General features: G+C 51.3%; 1 protein-coding gene across 2 annotated transcripts in view; it reads left to right on the plus strand.

Annotated features, from left to right (window-relative positions):
* The first annotated feature begins 386 nt into the window (after positions 1 to 386).
* Positions 387 to 23,107, plus strand: part of GRIK4 (glutamate ionotropic receptor kainate type subunit 4) — a 206,275-nt gene continuing 183,554 nt past the window's right edge. For both annotated transcript variants that reach the window (XR_008819147.1, XM_056322866.1), the window contains exon 1: positions 387 to 441. The gene's annotated coding sequence lies outside the window, so the exon portion shown is untranslated. The remainder of the gene's footprint in view (positions 442 to 23,107) is intronic.

The following is a 23,107-nucleotide window of genomic DNA, read 5'->3' on the forward strand; positions in this document are numbered from 1 at the left end:
CTGGGTCCCCAGTGCTCCCGCCATCCTGACTCCTGCCCTCCCTCTATCCCCAGCCTCCTGCCACTCTGCCATCCTTCCCCTCTCCACGCTCAAGCCCCTGCCTTCCCTCCATCCCCGGCTCCCCCATCCCCCCATCCCGCCCTGTCCTTCCCTCCCGGCTCCCCGCATCCCCCCATCCCCTCCCCGCATCCTCCCATCCCCTCCCGGCTCCCCCATCCCCCCAGCCCGCCCTGCCCTTCCCTCCCGGCTCCCCTCCCCCCGGCCGCGGCCGGCCCGGCGCTGCCCCGCCCCCGCCTCCCGGCCCCTTCCCGCGGCGCCGTGCCCCGGCGGGCGCCCCCCGCCCCCTGCAGTTCCCGCGCTGGCCGCTGGGGGCCGCGGCCGCCGGAGCGGGGCCGAGCGGGGCCGGAGCAGCCGCGGGCAGAGCCGCGCCGCCCAGCGCAGGTAGGAGCCGCCCGGCGGCCGCCGCGGGCGGGGGGGGGACCGGGATGCTGAGGGCGGGGGCGGGGGGTCCCGGCGCCGGGGGGCGGCGGCCGCACGGGGCGGGAGCGGCGCCCGGGCGCGGCTGCGGAGCCGGGGGGGCGGCGCGGCCGCGGGCTGGGGGTGCCCGGGCCCCGCGTGGTACCCGGCGGGCGGCGAGGGGGCTGGCCTGGCCCGCGGCCCGTCCGTGCGGCCCCGGGGGTGGCGGCGGCCGCAGCGCCGGCAGCGCGGTGAGAGTTGCGGGTGTCACACTCCGGCTTCCCGGGGAGCTGAAGTTCAGGGAGCGCGGGGAGGGGGGGGCTCCGCTCGTCCGGGCCGCCCGGGTGGGGGCGCGGGGGGGGCTCCCGGGGCGGGGGTCGCGGAGCGGGGCCGGGGCTCCCCGTACTCGTGCGCCGCGGGGGGCGCAGCGCGGCCTCCCGGGCGCTGCGCTCGGGCTCGGGGTCCCCGCAGAGCCCCGTTCGGGGGCGCGCCGTGCCGAGCCGTGCCGAGCCGTGGTGGTCGTAGGTTTGTCTTAAGCTGCCCGAGGCGCTGGTCGCGGGCGCGGACGTGCAGGTGCGATGCTGGTCAGACTCCAGTGAAGAAGCAGCCTTGACTCTGGGCAGGGGGGGAAGCTCCCCGCAGAGACCTTTTCCCAGGCCTAACTTTATTCTGTGTTATTTGTGCGTAAACTCTGGCACAGCCTGGAGCTCTGCATAGGGGCGAGATGCAGCCGGTGCTGTTCGCTCTCCTCATCCAGCGGTCTCCCCCTTTCCCAGCCTGGTAGGCTCGAGACCCCCAGGTTGCGACCCTTGGGAAAGTTCGCCCGACACACCGAGGTTCACCTCGCCTCCCACACGTGCGTCCTTTGTGGCGAGGGGCCACTTGCCGGAGGACCCGGGGCTGCGCCCTCACCTCCCTGGGGGCCTCCCGGGAGATGCCGAGGGGCTGCTGGCTCTGCCACCGCACCCCGGGCAGTGTCCCTGCGGGCGGCCACCGGCTGCCCCCGCCACGGCAGCGGGAGATCCCCCTGCTCAGCCCCGCTGCCTTTGTCTCTCCGAGGCGAGACAGCCTTTTCTCTCTGAAAAGACGTTCAGCAGCCACATCCCGGCTGGATGTGGCTGCTGCAGTCGGCGAGCAGAGCCCTCCTGCTTCCCTGGACAGGGAGCCGAGGCTCTCCGGCACCGGGGAGCGAGCGAGCGTCCCCACGGAGCGGCCAGCACTCCTGTAGAGCTGCCAGCGGCTGCTCCTGCGACCGGCTCCTGGCTGTTAGGACGTGTGTGCTCACAGGTAGGAGGTGGATGGTAACCGCGCTCGGTGTTTTGCCGCTGCGGCTTGCTTTAGTCCTCAGCTCGCACAGGGCTGGAAGCGTGCGCTCTGAGAGCAATCTGCGGCGAGGCTCCCCGTGTGCCAAGGCATTTTTAAAACGTCTTGATGCAAGTCTGCTTTAGTATCTGTGCATATTAGGCTGTGTATTTGAAGGGAACCATCTGGGTAGAGAAATAGACGGTAAGCGGCTGAACCTTTCCCCGTTGGTTTCCATTTCAGGGCTGGGCCTGATCAGCAAAGCCAGAAGTTGGGAAAGTTGCCGTGTGGCTCCTGGTTTGCAGGTGCCTCTTTCCCTGCGCCTGGGACGAGCGAGCACCCTGAGACCAGAGATACCTGTGCCTGGCTGTGGGGAGGGGGCAGCTGACACCCCTGCTCAGCAGAAAGAGGGCTTCAGAGGGGCAGCACAGCAGGCAAGAATGCGGCCCCCCGCAAAAACCCACCCATTTTTCTTAACCCTTTGTGGGCTGCCTCCTGTGGGGATGGTGCCTCTGTTCTTGGCAGTGGGAACAGGGTGCCTGAGGAAGGTGAACCCCGAAATGAAGGGCTGTGGGTAGGGGCAGGCCAGCGTGTCTCCCCAGCTCCTGCCGGGGGGGTGGGAGGGGAGGCAGCGAGGCTGATGAAGGCATCAATGGCTGCCTAAGGAGAGTCACCTGTGAGGGGTTGGCTCTGAGGGGCGGTTAGAGCAGCTGCCTGCAGCTCTGACACACGCACACAGGCAGCGCTGCTGCTGCCTGCAAGTTTCTTGCTGGAGATTTCTTTTGCAAGCTCTGCAAGGAAAATAAGCCAAGGAGTCATGTGGGCTGGCAAAGGCCTGAATACCTAGATGCCAAGGAGTGTGCAGCAGTCTGTGGGTGAATGGCGAATGATTTGAAGGAGCTGGTCTTCGGAGAGCTCCTCAAGGGAACAGCCAGGCAGGTATGTGCAGTGTTGCCTCCAAACTTACCTGTTCCGAAAGTAAAGCGCGTGAGGAAATCCCACCTCAGCTGCACGTGTGCGTGCTCACGCTCATTTCTTTGCTTGATGGAAAAGCAGCGGGTGAACCTAACGCTCACCCAGGACTTGGGGGAGATCCTCAGCTAGACGCTGGCTGATCGCATGGGTTCTGCTGGGAAGGCATCCGACTGCAGCACGGGATCTCTGCTTTCTGCCACGGCAGCTGTGCTGACCGTGTTGGTTTAGGTTTCCCTTTCTCTGGAGCAGCGGCTGGTTTTGCACGTGCGATAGGGCCAGAGGAGACCGAGGAAAGGCCTTGGGCCCCTTTGGCTGGAAGACAAGCTGCGTGGTTTTACTGGGTGCGTGTACAGAGCGAGTGATGCTTGAGCCTGCGTGGGGAGCGAGGGCCTGTGTGGGTGGGAGGAGGGGTGGGCTTCCATGTTAGTGGAGGAAGATGAAGGAGGGAAAAGCAGGGGAGAGGAAGAGCATGGAGCGACACAAGTGATGAAGGACTGGGAAGGAGCAGATGTGTGCTTAGAACGGGATGCTGCTGGTCCATACGGGCAGATGAGGACTCCCTCATCCAAGAAACCCGATTTTCTTTGGAGATGGTTTAAGCTTTATTCTGTTCTCAGTCAGGACTAAGCATGTGCAGATGGGTCAGTGTCTTGCCCCTTTTAAAGGCTTGCTGCTGTGCCTGGGTTGTGGATATTGATTCTCGCTGACTTTAGGGGGGAGCTTTTCATGCGCAGCACTTGTTACAGTCAGATTTTATTTATTTTTCATGCTTCTAGGCAGCCAGGCAGAAGGCGAGACAGAAGTTTTGCAAGTCTTCTCAGGAATGTTTTCTGCTCTGGGCAAGAGGCTTCTAAGGTAGCATGTACAAGGCTGAGGTTTCTGTTAATACATGGAATGAATCTCTTGCTGTGTGTGAGTAGGAGGAACACGCTGAAATTGTGGTCTAACAAGGTGAGAACAGCTTGAAGGACGTCTTGTGGGCTTGAGGGAACGATATGGATAGATCAATGGGATATTAGCGATTCCATGATGAAAGCTTTGTACGGGGACGGAAAACTTGGCTTTCAGCTTTGTACAGAAAAGAGACTGTGGTACTACTGCAGAGTCGTGCCTGGGCACGGGAGACTACAAACTCCAGTTTCATGGGCTGCGTGCACTCAGGGGAACTGTGAATACCGTTTGTGGGTTCTCTGACAAGAAAAATGGGGGACTTGGAGAGATAAAAGTTGTAAAACCTGTGAGGAGGTAATGGAACAGTTTTAAGGAACCCCATCATATCTTTTCATCTTGTCTGTGGGATATGGCTTGGAAGGACAATTTGTGGTGTTAATGTAACAGTGCTTTTCATGGTGTTCTGGTGCCTGTGGAAGACTTCGTGTGCTAAGATGGGGGTTGCTGTGGTGGTTACTTTTAATGAAAGTGGAGGAAAATGTAGTGAGGGCCAGCTTGAACAGGGTTATTTCCACACTGGTCAACAGTGAGTGGCTGCTGGGTAGAACAGAGCTGGCAAGCTTCAAGCAGTTCAAAAGCTATCAAGGCAGTAAAACCAGAACTGTTTTATGTACCTTAAAATGCTCAACTAGTGTCAAGAGGAGCTAATGCAAATAAGTGAGCACGGGGCTCCCGGAGTACTTTTCAGCCATGCGTTTGCAGGTGCCTTGCAAGGCAGATGAGAAGGGAGCTCAGCTGTGATTTACGCAGCTTTCCCCACGTCAGCTCCTCTCTGTGACTCTGCCAAACGAGGTGAGCTGGACACGGGACCTGTCAGCTGTAATGTTGCCCTCTGCTTTGTTTGTTTATTGCTCTGCCTCTGTGGGAGACCTTGCTGGGGCTGGAAAAAATCTCCTTGTGTTCCTGGGAGCAGCGCAGGTGGCATCCAACACGGCTGAGCCACCGCAGGATGCTGAGATGCCTCCAAGGGCAGCAGCAGTGAATGGCGGCGCCCCAGGAGGTGTAGGGGGCTGGGGGAAAAGTGGAATCATTTCCCTGCACCAGGATGCTGAGGAAATCCCGGTTTGCGATAAATTAGTACTGATTGAATCATTTAGAGAGGAAGTAATGGACCAGAGGAAGAAAGCTGGGTGTTGTAAATCAGTAGGACTGGGGATGATGCATCCGAGGGCCCTGAGGTGAATAAAGTGTGGAAGAGCAGCAGGTGTTACCGTGAAGGGGAGGACTCTTCCTCCTCACGGGGAGTTGCTAAGGCAGGAACCCAAGCGGCCAAAGGGAACTGCCAGGTACAGCAGGGGCAGTTTTGCCATGCGATTCCTTTCCAGAAATCACACCTGAGGAAGAGCGAGGATATCGGGCAGGTGAGTTTGGCTTCTGTGCTGTGCCTGGGGGGGGGACAGTCACCGCTCCAGCATTTGGATGGGTCAGACATCACCACAGCTTAGATGAAGAGGATGGGTGCGCAGCGGGGCAGCCTGCCTTCCTAATGCTGCTCGTGCTTTGCAAAGCTAATAAAACAGGAACTGAAAATGTACCAATGGACCTAATTTATTTGGATTTTTCATTAGACTCACCCAAAAGAGACTAGTTTAGGAAATAAGTAGCAGAATGTGGGCAATAAATAGCTGGTAGGGTAAGGGGCAGAGTTCGGTGCTGGCTTTCCTAGTTAAGCAGTAGAAAATACCAGTGTAATGGAGGAGCGCTGATCGGAGCGTAGATAGGTGATTATGAGAAGGTTCCTTACACTGAGTCTGGGCTTATTTATTATCTTTAATGATTTGGAGGTGGAAACGGATCAGAGCTGGGTTAGAGAGAGCGAGCGTGCCAACAGAAAGGGTGTGCTTTTGCTGCTCGTAATCTGGAAGAATTAAGAGACAAGGCTGCTGGATTTGAGTGTGCCGGTGGTTGGGCCACTGTAGCAGCAGTCAGGGTGTAAATCAGGACTGAGTGTTACAAGCATGTGCAAAAGGAAGAACCTGAGCGGATCTTTCCCTAATGATGTGAGAATGCTTCTGTGGGATTCTGCCAGCAGGACGTGCAGGGGCGTGCAGGGGTGCGTGTGGTTTGTGTGTGCAGCTTACGAGACCCCCTGGGCGTGTGAGCAAGCTGCAGGTGATGGGGAGCCACAGGAGATGCTCTGATGTGGCACACAGTGCTCTGCATCTCGGGCACTGCCGTGGTCCAGGGGCTCTGTGGAGAGCGGTGGTCGCCGTGACATAGCAGTGACAGTCAGCTCTTCCCAAAGCCTCTCCTGTCGGATCAGGGATTCGTGGCTGCTGGAGCAGGGGCTGTGGGCATCCAGCTGGGCCGGCTGCCTTTAGAATGAATCGAGAGGAACTTTGCTGAGTCCTGGTGAGCTCCTTGACCGTCTGCTGGGACCTTCCCCAGGATTTTCCAAGGGTATAGATAGCATGTCAGTGATTTATCAGGGAAGGAGCCAAGATGTGAGCTGTCCATCGATGTGGGTGATTTCCCACCCAGACCCGCAGCGCCTCTTACCCAGAGGCTTGGGAAGCACTTGCAGTGCTGGAAGGGGAGTGTTACTGTGAAGTGCCTGCAGCGCAGTGTTGGAAGAGGCTGTGGTCTCGCAGTGGTGGGAGGGATACAGAGAGCCCGGAGGGTTCCTGCTGCCTTCTGCTTGGTGCAAAGCCCTGAGCCAGGTCTCAGTCAGGTGGCAGGGTAGCAATATTTATTCTGACCATCCTTCGCGTGGAGTTGGCTACATAACACAATACCCAAGCGGTGTCTCAACTGAGCACCCGGTGAGCCATCCAGCACGAGGGGATTTTCATCTCTGCTGAAATCTGCCAGCTTCAAAGTCTGCAGAATTTATTTGCATCCTTCATGAGGGAGAAAGCCAGGCGTACGTTTTTTCCTTAGTCTCTCAGTTTCCGCCCTCCCCCCCTTCCCCACTCTCTTTTTGGTTTGTTTATTTGGTTAGCTCAGCATCAGCACAATGATGTGGAAATAAAGCAAAGGAGCTTCATCCTGGCCTTATTGCATATGCATAAATGAGAGAAATAGATCATACTGGCAACTCCTAGCTAGGCTACAGTTAATGGAAATTCTTCTGTGACCTTATAAACCCTGCTTTGCAAGGGTTTATAATGAGTCTGCAAAAATACATTCTGGGCACAAACAAGTCATCTGAGGTCTTAGACCCTGTGAGCACAAAGTAATAATAATACTAATTTCCCACCCACTCAGGCATGTACTCAGCTCCTTAAAGATTTTGCTATTTTTGAAAAAGCAGGTTTTTCCTTTCTGGGACTGTCACAGTGTGTGTGTGTATGTGTGTCGGGGGGGACGGTGGCTGGTGAGCAGCTCGCTCTGTGCAGCGTCACGCCAGTTCCCCTGCATCGCCTCCCTTGGGAGAACCACTGTGGGTCCTTCCCATGGCTCTAGCTGAAGCGGTTTACGTCATTAATGTTGCAGACTGATGAACTGTGATCGCACCTCGGCTGTTTCAGCAGAAAATCAGCTCTTTCCACATGGTAGTGGCTCTGCACCCTCTCTCCCCTTCCTACACGGACATCTGAGTCTGTTATCAAAGATAGTCTGGGCCTGATCGGGAGGGGATGGATTGTTAAAAATCCCTGCAACGTTTTGTTCGGCCTTAACAATTGATTTTTTTTTTTAACTTTTTGCTGAAAACCAAAGAGGTTTTGGCTCAGTGACGGAAGTTGACGTTTTTCAGTAGTGTGTGTTGCATTTTGATGCTAAGCGTTTTTTTTTTAATGGCTCTCTGGTGCTACTTGGGGACAGAAGGATTGCAGGGCTAGTTGTCACTGATATTCGAGTCTGTAGCGGGATTCATGTTGGGCATCGGCCCCGTGCTTTCTCTTTGTAAACTGTGATGAAGCAGCAGATTGCTGTGCCTGATAGAGTTGCTCTTATGTGGCTTGCCTCAGGTGAAGTGGCAAGACTGGGAAGTGACTGAGCCACGGGCAGATGCTGGCTGCAAGCACATTAGTGCAGTATCGTACTGCTACTGCACAGTTCATTGAAAACAATGCAAACTGTTACACGTACCAAAACTGCTTTTTTTTTTTTCACCCAAAAAAGGTTGATCAAAATAAATCTTACTCTACCCACGCTCATTGTTTGCCCTTGCTGTTTTCTTGTTTGGTCTTTGCTTATTTTCCATTTTTGCTCCACCTTGTGTGTGATCTAGTAACATCTGGTGTTAAAAGATTGTATGTGTGCATGGACAGCTTTGAAAGCAGGCTATCACATCTCTTTTTAGACTGAAAAATGTTTGGGGCATAGACTGTGCTAGTGTTCGCAGAGCATCTGGTCCTCTCCAGGTCCAATTCATCACTGTCTTGCAGTTTGCATTATTGTTCACACTAAAGGAAAGTGGGTGTGAAGCTGGAATAATAATGTTTCACACTTGCTTTGCATTGGTTTTGATATCCAACAGCATTTTAACCTATCAGAAAAGGCATGAAGACATTGAGTGGTTGGAAGCTGAAAACACAGTCTACAAATAACAAGTTAATGACCCTTTCTGAGAAAATGACCACTTGCGCTCGATCCTGTATCCATGGCAAATTTAAAATCAAGATGGGATTTTAAGGTTCTGACTTAAGTGTTCAAATCATCACGCAGGCATTGGTAGGTGAGGGCAGCAGCAGAGCTCAGTGCAGTGGTTTGCCCCAACTTCAACTTTCTTGTGGTGTCCAGACCTTCCAAAGGGAGCTCCAGCGTGGCTGGGCAGCGGTGATGTTTTCCTGATCTGCAGAGATCCTGAACACTGTCTCTGTGGTGTAATACACGCTGCTCATTTAAAAAGGGGTGTGTGGGAATACATGGTAAATGTCGGATGTCAGCGTTGTAGTTTCTTTAAGCAAACCTAGTAGCATAAACGTGGAGAGAATTTAAAGCCACAGGGTATACCTGAAGTTTTGTGTCTGGGAGACAAAGCCTTGCGGTATTATGGTAGTTGGACTTCCCGAGGGTCTTTAAGGAGACATGTCTTTCAGCGATTTGGACTGGCATGCCTTTTGTTCTGTTCCTGCTGAGTGTTAAATAAGATTTAAGTCCCCTCAGTCACTATTTAGTTATTGAAGAACATCACAGCCAACACAAATGCAAACAAAACTGTCTGGATGTTTGTTTATGCAACAGATCATTAGAAAGTCTGTAGGAAAAAAAAATGTTCTAGTCTGTTAGATAATTAATCTGCATTTTAAGAATTGTCTAAAGACATATTTGCAAGCTAGTCCATTGAGCTGCTTCTCATCTAGTCAATAATCCCCATCTTTAATAGTCCCTAAGAATGTATTTCCATAATGTGCGGCGAACAGTTGAGAAATCTGCATCTTTTTTGACTTAAGATGTCAGTGCTTGCACATTTTCTATGACAAATTTTTTTCTGACTGTTGGTGAAAAATCCAGACATAGCAGCTTCTAACTGGTAGGGCTGGGGATATGGAGAGAGAAAGCTTCTTAGAGCAAACCCCTGGGTCCAGATCCTTCAAACGCTGGATGAGTTTGCAGTTTCCATCTGGCCTCGGATGCCAGTGTCGTGGTGTGAGTCTGCAACGTGCTGGCAGCGTTGCCAGAACGCAGCTCGTGGGGAGAGCGGCTTCACCGGCTCTCGAAGGCTCCTCGTCCTGCCGGTGCCGGGGAAGCAGGAGCATGTCTGCAGAAGGAGGGTCTGAGGTACGCCTCGAGCTACATCTGACCCAGCGCTGTTGTAGGAGTAGCTCTGTCGGGAGGGGTGTGAGATGCTGTAGCCCGTGTGTGGTGGGCTTGTTCTGGCAGGAGCCCGGGGCGCAGGTACGCTGGCACCGCTTGGCTGTGGCTGGTGGAGCTCGCGGCGCTCCCGGGAGCTGGCTGTGCCGCGGCGGCACAAAGCGTGGCCGGGGAGCGCGGCTGGGTGATGGATGCCCCGTTTGTGCCCGGCATCCTGACGGCAGGCAGCTTCCCTCAGGGGCGGTGGACCAGGCTCTGATGTTGGGGTGTCCGCAGCACAACCAGCTGCCCGGGTCGTCTGAGCCAGGGTAGCCTGTGTTCTTCTACTGTGACAAGTGTGAGGGTTTGAGAAAGGGTGTGAAGTTCAGTCAAGTTATCTTGCATTTAGAGTGGAAGAAGGGTAAATGTACAGACAGCTCTTGCAGCGTGGCTGGCATGTGACAGTTTACTAATCCACATTAACGAGAGCAGGGAGTAAAGCCCACACTTGGACAGAGGAGCTCATGGGAGTCACCGCGTCAAGGTGAGAAGCTGGAGCTTAATTTCATTATCTTATCAATAACTAGCTGGCCTTGTGCTATGTTGTGAATTCTCAGGAGCGTTAATGCTATCTTTGGCTGTCTAAGCAAAGAAATAATGAATACAAGTAGGAAGAGCATTGTGTGCAGTCATGGTATCTGTATCTTAAAAATGATGTTGGCAAACTGGTGAGAGATAAGAGCTACAAGGATGACGTGAAGTCTGTAAAGCATGCTGGGGAGAGACACTGAAGCTCAATCTGTTTCTTTTAACAAAGAGAACGTTAATGGGTGATTTGATTCTTGCGGTACTTAACCAGTAAGTTAACCAGGGGAAGAGACTTCTGCTAGCCAAAGGTATGAAGGCCGGACATGGTTCTGTGGCTGGATGCTCAAGCTAGATAAATTCAGGTGAGAAAAAGGCATGTTTTATTTTTGTACAGTTTTATACTTAAGCACAGGAGCAAATTACCCAGGACTTGGTACATTTGCTGTTTTTAAATTAAAACGATATATCTTGCAGTGTTCTTGTAGGTCAACTGCAGGCTGTGAAGGCTTGGTGTGGGAAAACTCAGCATGAGTCAATAGCTTGTAAACTAGTATTTTCAAAATGGTCAGTATTGTCCTTCAAATCTTTCTGTTATATCATGACTCCCATTTTTTTTAATTCTTCAGGGGGCACCACATGCAAAATCCATCAGGGCCTTGGGCTGCGGTTTAGAAGGGATTGGGTTGGTGTCAGCAGAGCCCATTTCTAGGTCCTGGCCAGAAGCTCAGGCCATAATGGCTCAGTGCCCTATGTGCTAAACTGTCACCCTGCTGAGTTTTTGCTTGTGAGGGCAACTCCTTTGAACAACAGTTAAAGAATCCCCTCTTCCCACTGCTGTTAGGACAGGAACAGGCAGGACAAGCTTTGTCCAAAAACTTGTAGCTTCTAGCATGACTTTACAGCTGGGGCTTGGGATGTCTTGGCCAGAATTGCTCCCTGTGGAGGGCAGAAGGTGGCTAGAAATCTGCAGTTACTGTTGTAGGGCACTGGGGATGAATGGAGCTGTGTATTGACTGTCTGAGGCGGGGAAGTTCTGTTCCTTTGGACAATGATGTAGAGCAGAGTCCCGGAGTTCCCTGTGCGCTGAATTTCAATACAGTTCTTTCATCCCTGCATCGCCCGTCTTCCTTCCCCGACTGACTTCTCCAGCAAGCTGCTTTTCTCTTCCCCTGCCCTTCCCCTTGGTTTCTTCCATCTGAGTGTTTGGGCATGGTCAGGGTGGCCGAAAGGGTTCTTTCGTCAGAGCTGCTTTCCTTTTGCTCTTCCATGAGACGCACCCCCTTTCAAAGCCTCCAGCATGTGCCTGCACGGAAACAAAGGATGCTGCAACCACAGATCCCTCATGCCGCCACCTAACAAGTGTTCAGCAAACTCAGGGAAAGAGATTAAGAGGCATTGTTATAATTCAGCTGGTGGCTGGCATGTTGATTTGGGCATACGGTATGCTCAGGAAGGTTACTTTCACCTAGCCCCTGGTCACCCTTAAAGCTGCAAAGCAGGGCAGAAGTGGAAAAGGAGCCATGGCGAGGAGATGCGGTGACAGACTGAGACTGGGGACAAAGTGATTGGGGTATGGGGGGGCACCGAGCCTGCACCTCCCGGCTGTGGTGCCAGCACGCTCGGTGGGGGGCCGTGCTGCGTCCCCTGGGTGGGTGGCAGATGTTGCCGGGTGGTCACCCTGCAGCCCCGCCGTGTCTCCTTCCACCCCTTGGCTCAGCTCTTTGTGGAGTCGAAGGGCATTCCCTTTCAGATGGTGGCATCTGAATTTTTTTCTTTTGATGTTGGTGCCTGGAAGAAAATTAAATTAGAGTTGTATCACTATGAAGGAGAGATTACCATTTGTAAAAGCATGTTTTGCTTAAGTTAGTAATATTGTAACTGTTAATTGAGTGTTCATTGATTGTCTGTCAGTACCTTGATGTAATCTGTTATTTGCCTTTCCGGCGGGTGGCCTGCCACTGATTAAATAGCATAGCTGCTCTCTTGCACCAGGTAGCTGCCTTGGCTGTTTGGCTTTTTTCTCCCCCAGGGATTCCATTTTACCAGCAGTATAATTAGCATCATCTCCTCCTCTTCGGAGTGATCTCAGCCTGCATCCCATCCTTGTTCTTTCCCAAGTACCTTTAATGCACCTGATACTTCAGGGGTTTTAAGTGGCTTGAGACAAGAATTTAAGCAGGGGATGCATTTGAACTCGGTCCAAGAGCTGTTGTCTGTGTGGATTTAGGGTCCGAGTTTCCCTAGGAATTGCCTCATTCATTAGAGGTTCTTTGTGACTGAAGGTTCAGTTATGGAAGTGAATGGTGTTTTAGGGTAATGGGAGGGGGAAAGAACACCCATAAACATATAAATGGCTCCATAGTCAGGTAATCGCGGACAAGTTGTCTGGGGTAACTGGTATGTAGCAGTGAGGCTGCGTGTGCCCGTGTCATGCTTTTCACTGGAGACTTGTCCAAGCCTTTTCCAGTGCTTCAGTGAAGCTCCTGAGGCCCCCTGGGGAGGCTGGGGTGTGTGTGTTTCTGTGCAGGATACACACGCTGGTGGGCAAAGGCAAGGAGCTGGGCTGAGCTCTTGTGCAGCGTGGCCAGTGGGTGCAGCGGGCGGGAGGGTTTGACGTAGCACCCGCATCCCCAAGTCGAGGAGTCCTCCAGGTACCTCTGTAACTCAAGACAAGGAGCTGGCAGCACATTCCTGTAATCCCCCGCACTAAATGATGCTCCTCTTCTGTATCCACTGTGAGATCCAACGTGCACAGCGTAATTGCATTTTTTTTTCTCAAAGAATGAGACTTGTGGCATAACATGGTGTGATTTTGCATATTCAATTATTTCTTCTCCGGCAGATTTTGCAGGAAATCTTTAAGATTTGTAGTGGGCTTTTCTGAAGCCATGGGCTGGTCTTCAAGATCTTTCTGCTGTGCGTTTGGTGGACTGAAGCACTTTTCAAAGATTAATTGACCCTAGGTGAGAGACTATGATCTACCATTTATATAGGGGGGAAGGAAATTAATATTCTTTCTGCTGTGCTGAGTATGTTTAAACTTGTGCTTTCAGCTTGTCTGACTTGGAATATCTTCTAACTAGTACAAATGATAGAACAATTTGTTTTAGATGATGAGTTATGAGAATATTGCTTATATACCCAGAACACGACATTTTCAATCACATCTTTATTGCGTTGGTAAGAAGAAAAAAAAAAGATTTTTTGTGTCTTGACATGTTTATCCTTTGGAGACAGAGTCAATTATCATATTGTATGAGAATTTCACTTTATAGCTCTTAGGTCTCTGGGAATATCATCATGTCAAGGGGAAAGTCCTGCAGGGTTTATTCCAGCTGTTACAAAGTTGGGAGGATGGCACAAGTTGGTATCTGCAGGTGGCATTCAGCAACAGGAAGATGACCTCATGAGGGTGTGGTGCTAAAATATGTAAGCTAGAGCTCATTAAGTTCTGTGGAAAAGCTATCGTGGGGAAGCAGACTTGTCCTCAAATACTTTCTGTAGTTTACCCTGCTTTCATTTCACAAGAATAGTTCTGTAGACAAAATCTTAGAGGGATGAGGGACTCCGTGGTCAGCCTGCCTGCTGATGTATCATTGCACTGTTAACGTCAGCCCCCTGAGAGCAGTGATGGCTTCGCCATCCTGGGTTGCTGGGGGCTTTGTCACAGGCTCTGACCAGAGGATGGTTTGCTGCTGGGTGGTCCTGAGAGTCCCTGTGCCGTCCTTTGTTGCTTTCTCTCCCTCTCCAGCTCCAAAGTTGGGGTGCAGGTGACATTTCCCCCATGCAGTGCGTTAGGAATTGCAGAGCTTTGCCCACACGTCCGAGCGTGGTGCTGCGGAGCGGCTCTGTGCATCCTGCTGGCATCTTCTTTCAGCCGTTCTGCAGACACAGCAAGGAAAGGGGACTCCTTACTGCAGCTCCTAAATCCCTAATCACAGTGACGTTTCTTCAGCTTCTCTTCCGTTGCGCTGAACTTTTGGCTCCCTCTTTGTGGTCTTCCTCCAGAGGCTGCGGGGCAGGGAGAGATGCTGGAAGATGATGCAGTGACTGCTCAGATGGGGCATTCACGTCGCTGTCTTTTGCTGTTGCATGGTGATGTGGTCAGCCCAACTATTAATCGGACTATTAATCGGTGTCCTCTGAGAATGGCTCCTTGAATGAGGTTACCTGGACTGCAGAATGTGAGCGCTGCCGCTTCCCAAAAAGTCCCTGGGAAAGCCGATCAGTTTAGAAGCAAGCAGTGAGTTCAGCCTTGTTTATCTTTCATGCCCAGGAGTTATTCTGGTGCCCACGTCCTGCTGCGTCCCACCGCCGGCCATGTGTCAGTAGGTGCTGGGCGGCGGGTGCGAGGCGACAGGCTGCGCCGGGGGCTGCGTTGGCCCTGCCGTGGGGGCAGGTGGGGCAGTGTGTGTGTGTGGAGAGTTCGGCAGGACTGGGAAGAAACCTGTGGCAGGGAGGTTATAAAAGCTCAAAGAGAAAACGCTGATGTCTGTCTTTTTTTTTTTTTTTTTTTTTCTCTCTTATTTTATTTTTAGTATTCATTTTGCCTATTCAGTTTTTGGCAGTGTGCAGCTTTAAACTTTCCATCAGGGCTGCAAGACCCAGAAATTTCCTTTCCATCAGCCTGTTAAGATGAAGGTGGAGATTCTCTTGCAGATCCTTGAGCTGGGGATCCAGGGCTTTGAGCAATATAGCAGAAATCATGAGTTGAACGATCAAATCAGATTTGGCTTGAAGCTTTTTATGTGCTTCAGCTGAGGTAATTGGTGGAATTTGTGCATGGCTAGCAGTGGTCTGCAGGGTTCATCCTGCTGTGAACTGAGGGGTGGCTGAGAGAGCTGGGGGTGCTGAGGCTGGAGAAAAGGAGGCTCAGGGGGCACCTTCTCCCTCTCTACAGCTGCCCTGCAAGGAGGTTGTAGGCAGATGTCTGTCTCTTCTCCCAAGTGACAGAACAAGAGGAAATGGCCCCAAGTTGTGCCAGGGGAGGTTTAGATTGGATATTGGGAAAAACGTCTTCACTGAAAGGATGGTCAAGACCTGGAACAGGCTGCCCAAGGAGGTGGTGGAGTCACCATTCCTGGAAGGGTTTAAAAAACATGTAGATGTGGTGCTTGGGGACATGGCTTAGTGGTGGACCTGGCAGTGCTGAGGTAACAGTTGTACCTGATGATCTTAGAGGTCTTTTCCAACCTAGATGATTCTATGCTTCCATGAATTACAGCAGCGTGTGTTGTTCTTTTCTTTGTGCTGGCAGACTTGCTGGGTGCTTGGTGAGGGACACCGTACTGGAAGCCTCTCCTCACTTCTCTCTGGAAGTAAAGTGTGGACAAGACTGTGGCAGGTTAAAATGGGTTGATGCTACAAATGCTGCTCTGGAAGTACAACCCAAAGCAGTTTTCTCCTTGACTGTGTGTTGAGCAAATTTCTAGTCACAGCAACTAAAATATCTGAGTCCCATTTGCAGACATTGCTGTTAATACAGTGCAGCTGATATGCTCCATTTGCTTGCATAAATGCAGCTTTTAAAGCTGTCACATATGCTAGATAGAGCCGCTACCCCTCACCTGCTTCTTCTTGGAATGGCAGTGTTTGGGAGGGATTCCCAAGACGATGGAGATGATGGTGGTATCTATGTGTCTGTGCATATGCCAGGGCTAGAAACCCACCATTTCCAAGCTGGCGTGTATAGCAACGTTTCACATTAGATGCTCAAAATGCAGTTATACAGATGGAATTTTTGAGCTATATACCTTGGCTCAAGTGCTCCTGTTCCTGTAGCTTTGTTTACGTGGAGGTTTTGTGCTGGATTTTGATTTTGCTGTTATTGAGGTGGTTATGTTTTTATAGTGTTGCATTACTCATTGGTTCCTTTTATTCTCTTCAAGTTTGCCAGCCATGACTAATGAAGAGTTTTGCTGCAGCCCTTTTGTGGAGCAGAGACTCAAGCTGGGTTAAGGGGGGCTTTTGATTTTCCCTTTCCCACCACCAACATCTGATACTGAAGAGTTTGTGCTTTCAGTGGGAAGCTGCAGGCTGGGAAGTTGTGGCTCTGTTTTCCCCAACATCCAGACCTGGAGGGGACAATTCAGGAGTACTGGTGTCTCCAGTTTGGATGTGGCATGCTGGGAGCTGGTCTTTCTAGGCAGACTGGTGTACCCCCTGGTAAAGTACTGTCCCCATGTTATATCCTGGGAGTTCCTGACCGAGAGTTTTATGGGACCGTTAAGACTCACGATGGATGGCAGGGGTTTGAGAAAATGCACTACCTTTTCCTGGAGCAGTGGCAATGATATTTCTAGTTAATTTTATTTCCATTACTGGGGTATTTGTGCTTTAATGAAGAGCTCCAATCTGTTAAAGAAATTAGTCTCTCTCTTGGTGAAGGAATGAAGTTTTGTTCAAGTGAAAATCTGAAGCATTGAACCTGCCAGCAACCGGCCTGGCTTTGCAGTGTGAGGGTCATTATCTCCCAAGCTGTTGCCGCTGGGATGCCTTTGGTGTCACTGCACGTTCTCCCCGTTCCTGGCATAGCCGATGACCAATTTGGGATCATTTGGTGCAGACACTGTTGGTGTTTTCTGTTTAGCAATGGCCACAGCCATGAGCACTGGCCCTGAACGTTTTGGCAAGGTCAGATGCAGGTACCTGCACCTGTGCTGTGGACAGCTGAGTTATTTCTGCTTCACTGCTGAGTTGGTGCCATGGTTTTTATTGTTCTCTGCCTCTCTTATGCAGAGCTTTGGCTTCTACGCTGAGAAGCTCAGCAGATGACCGGGAGTCTGTCATGCCATCTGTTTGGGTCATGTCCCTGTGCCCCCAGCTCTGGCTGGTTGAACGGGCGCTTTCTTGGCGCCACGTATTTCAGGAGTCAGTCAAATCCTGGGAGTGCTCCCAGGGAGGGGGATAGGATGCGGGCAACAAAAAAGATGAGGGAAGTTAACAGTGCTTCAGATACGACTAATTCTCCCCTGCTCCTAAAACAAAGCTGTTTTGCCTGGATAGCTCTGCCTTGCCTGTCATGGGAATATTGTTTCTGCAGGAAACCCCTCTTGGTCTGATGGGAGCACTGGAGTAAGGGTGCTTCCCAGTGACCCTGGATCACAATGTGTTGAGCCGGTTGAGTAGCAACTGGATTTTGCTGGAGGTGGTGTGCCTGCATATGGCAGAGTAGAACATTTCGTCCTAGAGGTACCTTGAGCAGCAGGCACTGGACTTAAATGTGGGCGGTTTCTCCCAGTTGGAAGATGTTGAATTTACAATGGAGACATTGGAGGAGGAGAAAAGGATGGACTGTCGCTTGCTCAGTGGTGATGCCTGTGGGCTGGGGGAGGTGAGCAAGCAAGATGCAGAGGTTTGGAACGTGGCTGGTGCCACAGCCCTGGTCACTGTGCTGAGCTGCAAAAAATGAGCTGCCTTTAGATGAGGGGATTGTCCTTAACCCTCTTCTTCCCAGAGGTGTTGCAGGAAGATGGAGTGATCTGCCTGGGACAAAGTGAAGAACCCTGGGTTAGAACTGAGAGTTGAGCACGCATCTCCTGACCTGTCAAAATTAGCTTTGCTCATCCCACTAAACCTGCAACGCTAGCTCCCAACCCCCAGCTATAAACATGAAGTCACTGCTCCAAAATTAAATTTTTGTGCATGTTTCTTCTGCCAGCCTTTGGCTAATCTTATTTCACTCCCCCCCTCCCCGCCCCTTACTTCCTTCTCTCTCTGTAACTTACAGCCTGTCTAACAAGAACTGCATAATCGACTTTTAAAGGCCACCTAATGATGCAAACTTAAAAGTGCAGGGAAGGCGTGGCAAGACAAAGCAGAGGAGCTTGCAAAGGGACAGGGAAGATACCAGGCTCATATCTAATCTCCCAGAGCCCCCTGTAGTGCAGGAGGGGCCCCAGGAGGGCTGTGATTGCTGCTTTGCATGTGTAGCGTGCTCACCCCGCGTGGCCCTGGGGCCATCCGTTCTGTATTCTGGCTCTTTAAACTTCCTTGTGATTAAGAGAGCTGTGGTTGTCACAAGCATCCCAGAGAGCCGGGGCTCTGCTGCTTCCCAAGGCCAAGGCACACGGATAAAGATGGAGCCAGATGTCCAGGGCGAAGAGGCTTGGGGGTGGGGAAGAAGAAGGACTATCTGCAGGAAGGGGTGGTCGTGTACAAGGGCTAGTTCCTGGGTGTCAGCGTGAAAACCCAGATCTAGGGAGAGAAGTGACATCCCAGAAAAAGCTGGCTGGGTAGTGGTGACCCTCTGGGCCAACTGCTGATGCTTCTGTCTGCTTGTCTGTCTCACGAGCCGCTTCGTGCGCACCAGCTCTCGCCACAGCCGAACGGCATGACCTCACCTCCAGTGAGGTGGGCTGCAGCAGTGCGGGGGTGAGTAAAGCCGGTCTGTCTGCATCAGGACTTCACCTTTGGCGGGCACTGGGAAGATCCCTTTACCACTTCAGTTCCCCGTCGCATCAGCTCGGTTAGCGGTAGAGGCCAAGCGTGCACGGCCAGGCTGCAGGAGCCGCTGAGCCCTGATGGATGTGCGTAAGGTCCTGATGTGGTCCTCAGCAAAGACGCCCAGCCCTGCCTCTGGTTCTTTTTCTCCTGTTTGCGCAAGCAGACCCTGAAGTCCTGACTTGGAAAAGTGCATGAGTGGGTGAGTTCAGGGGCTGTGCTTTGAATATCTTTTCTGACGAAGGAAGCTCTTTTGAAATGGGACGTGAATCCATGAGCTGTTCTGGGCAGCATCTGGGCTGTCAGCGAACTCTGAGAACCCTCAAGGGACTCTGGTTGTGTGGGATCCCAATACAAAGGATTAAGTGGTTGGAAAAAACTTAATTCAGTTTTGAAAACCACCCATGAAGTTCGGTTTTGTAATGGTAGACAAGCTGGGTTCACTAACACTGGTGATGTGCTTTGGGGTCGTGGCAGTTTAGGATCTTGACAGTGTTAGGAACAGCAGGTGCTGCGAGTGGGTCCTGTTTGAGTGGTCTTTCACCCTATCTTCAGAGAACAATGGAGATATATAAATATTTATATATAACAGTTGTTTTCTATGTGAGAATTTGGATCCATATGACCCTGTGTCACCCTTCTTAACTGTGAATAATTCAGGATGTGGAAACGGGTAGCTTTGAACAAGCAGCTGTTACTTAATGTCTATTAAAAATTTCAAATACACTTCCTGTCCTTAAAAGAAAAAAAGGCAGTGGAAAACAGATTGAGATTGCTTTTTTTTTTTTAAATTTAAGGAAGCTGTTGACTTGTGTACTTGGATGTTCCCATGGAGATGACTAGCTTTTGTGTTTTAATTCACTGCACATTTTTTGTTCACTTTTTTTCCAGATTCTCTTTACTGAACTTTGCCCTGTGGGTGGAACTAGTGTAAGCCCTGTTAGCGCATCTAAACCCTCTTAATTATTGGAAAAATGGCTTTCAGTGCATGAGAATTACCAAGCCAGCTGCTGTGTATGAGTTGGCTTTTTTTTTTCCCCTAGGTGTGGATGTTTCTACTTAATTTAAACAACAGGGAGCTTGTCAGTGTGGCTTGATTGGTGGGTCTGCGTTACCGGTGTAGTCTAGCACAATGAGGTGTACTTGTGTGTGTGTATGTTTTCATGCCGTGTATTCTCTGCTGTCCAAGAGAGCTCAGAATTGTTTTGTATTTGGGGTATTGTTATTTTGCAACTGTAATGAAGTAATATGGAATTTTTTTTAAAGGCATAGAGTAACATGGAGCCACCGGGAGCAGTTAGTCAGTGAATACGAAAAGGCACCAGCCCTAATGATGACAGGGAAAAGTTCTTTATGGGATCTGGGAGCAAAAGGCAGGGAACAAATGGATACAGCCTGCAGAGGCACAGGATAGAATTCATCAGGGAAGCAGGGCTTGCAAATAATTGCATATGCAGTTGTTAATGTCTCGGGTGATTAGTTAGGGGCTGCTGTCCCATCCTTCTTGGGCAAAGTGCCTGCAAGAAGGAAAAAGAAGGTTGCATGAACTAAAGAGAGATAAAGAAGCGAGACAAAGGGACTAACAGCATTACAGAGTAGTCTGGAAGAATGAAAAAGAGGAGGAAAGTATTATAATGGAGGCATCTATCTACATTCTAGCTATTTGCAGTCAAGCAGTTACTGGCGAGATGTTTAGTGTGCGTGTGTGAAAGCAAGCCTCCGGCGCATAAAACGGGGAGGACAGTTTGCTGCCTTGTTTTCTTTTCCTGCCTGTCTATGAAGATAAGCTTTTGGGTCCCATGGTCCTTGCAATGTTGGGCATAGGAAAGCCGGGCAGGAGAAGGCAGGAGTGACTGGTTTAGGAGCGGTTTCAAGATGATAATGTCCAAAAGTGCAGTGTCTGGTATCTGCTGCAGGGAGCTGGTGGGTGTCCTCCCTGTCCTTAAAGCGTGGCACAGGGATGGTTGCTGGGAGGCTGCTACAAATGAGCAGGACAAGCTGAATTGCTACAGCAATCCTATAGGCTTGTGCAAAGATGTCATTAAACAGAAGAGTGCTGCAGAGAGGTGGTGAGGGCTGCACAAACAGCAAATAAATACAGGAATGTGTGAGTACGTGCTGTGGACTTGCTCTTGCTCCCACTGCGGCCGGTAAGGGAGCTCTGGTGCAGTGGAAAATCCTATTGCCGTTGTGGAGCCCTGCTGAAGCTACGAGCAGCGCTGCGGTGGTGGCTGTACTGGAGCCGCCTTGGCAGAGCCACCCAGCACATGGTGTGGCACCGCTGGGTGCGGGCTGGGCTGTCTGTGTGCCCCTGGGCTTGTGCTGACCTGATGGGGGATGCTGTGGTGGGGCCCAGGGACAAAAGAAATTGCAGGACACACAATGTAATGTTGCTTGGCGTTATGGGCCAGCTGAGGTCGAGGACCACAGTTCTGCCGTGCATTGGAGTGCACGGTGACCTCAACAGCTGATGGGGAAGGGCGAGGACCACAGGCTGCCCTTGGGTGGCTGGGGACGGTGGGGTCAGCAAAGCAGTGCCCTTCCTGCACAATGAGATGCAGGCAGCTCCCTTCATCATGCTACGCTTGTTCCGTGGTCTGTGGTGAAATGGAAGGGGTGGTGGGAAGAAGCTGGGTTCTGTGCGGGACCACGCTCAAAACTGACAAGGTCAGCTCTGGCTGGGGGGCAGCTTGCGTGGTGGGGTTGCATCCCATCCAGAGCTGGGGGGGGTGTTGGAGCAGAGAGGCTGCTCAGCGATTCTGCTTCAGCAACAGGTGTGAGATTGTGCCCATCTCATTTGCATTGTTACTCAGAGAGCTTTGTTTTGCTTTCATTTGCTTCCCAGCATGCTCCAATTTTTTCCCATCTATTATTTTGTTTAAAAACTAGCTTGTGTTGCTTTGGCCCTGATTGGCGGTTGCTAGGTCCCAGCTATCTGGCATGGCACCGCTTTCCTCTCCTCCTGCTTTCCCAAGGCCACAAGCCAACGTTTCAAAGTTGGGAGTTTAAGGCTGGACTCCAGCATCCAGTTCAGGCACTAAAATAACCCTTGGACTGTTGCATCTCTGAAGGTAATTAGCTTGTCTGGAACAGACGGCGATTCTTTGGGTGCCCAAATCCGAGCCCTGGGGTCTGCCTTCTCTGTGGCCGCTGCATAAGGGAAAATCCAGCCGGTGCCTTTAGGCAGTGGCTGTTTGCAACCGTCTCAGTTTGGGTTGCCAGCCTGAGACTCTCACGCACAGGGCTCCTGCTTGTGCTGTTGCTTGAGCTGAGCCATATGCATAGGTTTGGATGGTGACACAATGACAGCAAATTTCTGAGCTGGGCTTGCAGCGGGCAGTTCAAATAAGATGGCCCATCAATTCTGTTCTGTAATGTTTGATTTATTAAAGCATGGAAACCTGCGGCCATCTCTGCACTGAACAGACCCACAGGAATCAGAGAAACAATCTCGAAGAAAGGGAATGAACTCCTCTGAACAGCATAAATTGCAGCAAGAAAAATTGAGGCTGGACATCAGGAAACATCGTTGAACAGTAAAAATAGTGAATCACTAAAATAGATTGCTAAGGGAGTTTGCAGAGTATCTGTCACTGGAGATTTTAAAGAACAGATTAGACAAATGGCTCGGAAGGATTGAGCTTGTTGGATAGAGGAGGGGACCGACAGAGCTCTTCATTTGCTCCCGGTTTCCCACAGTTCCTTCATCAGTGCCGACCCGGTGCAGCGAGCGTGTGGCTTAACCTCTGCCTGGCACGGGCTGCTCCTGGGGCATGCAGACCCCTGGGGGCAGGGGGTCGGGGGTTACCTTGCTCTTTCTCAGGACATTATTTTTAGCCCTCTGACCACCCAGGAGTCTGTGCCAGGTATTGACAGTAATACGTGAGCACAGCCCTGGGCTACTGCAGACTCGGGTTTAATTCGTAGCTCTGCCAGCGACCTCCCGTGACACCTTGGGCAAGTCATGTTAACCTCTTGAACATGGGCCACACATTAAGAAACAAGCCGAGGCATCCATGTTAGGGTCTTGAGATGAGTTATGTTCTTCTACAGTCCGTGGATGTTTGAGGTAGTTGTGATAAAGTGGAAAAGATCTTGACTTGTATCCCGTGGTTCCTGAGAACAAAAGCAGGAGGGAACTTCACAGTAATAAACTGGTTTTGCGCTGTACCAACACCGCCGTGCCCCTTGTGGGGCGCACTGGGAGTGCTGCTGCCCCCCGTGATGTGCAGTCATTTCTTTTCAAGCAGGTTTTATGTAAATTGGGATGGTATTATATGAAAACATTATACCTCAAGATTTTCAGGGCCCCAGAAGGAAGAAAAATCCATTTGGAAAATTAAATATTTCTGACTGGAGCGTGATAAGTCTTTTGCTGTTTAGGAAGGTGAGAAATTAAAATTGCAAAACAGGCAGCAAGGGAGCAAGTCAGTGTGCATGGCAGGGTTGGCTGGGTCTCCTGGCCTCAGAGAGACTGTGTGAGGGAATCAGCAGGGAGACAGAGCTCGTTCATGTTCAGAGAAGTCTAAGAGCCCTGGTATGGCATGGCTCTGGTCTTCGTTTGCGTGCGTAGGATAATAGCAAGCTCTTACCGTGCAATGCTGAGCCTGCTTGTGTCTGTAGTTATTGAGCTTACGTATAAGTGTTTTCCCTTGTCTTTGTAGCGCTATGATATGAGAGTGCTGAGAAGACTGGGGGACGTGTATTTGTGTCC

The sequence above is a fragment of the Falco biarmicus genome, chromosome 20 (assembly GCF_023638135.1).
Source record: "Falco biarmicus isolate bFalBia1 chromosome 20, bFalBia1.pri, whole genome shotgun sequence".
Lineage (NCBI taxonomy): Eukaryota > Metazoa > Chordata > Aves > Falconiformes > Falconidae > Falco > Falco biarmicus.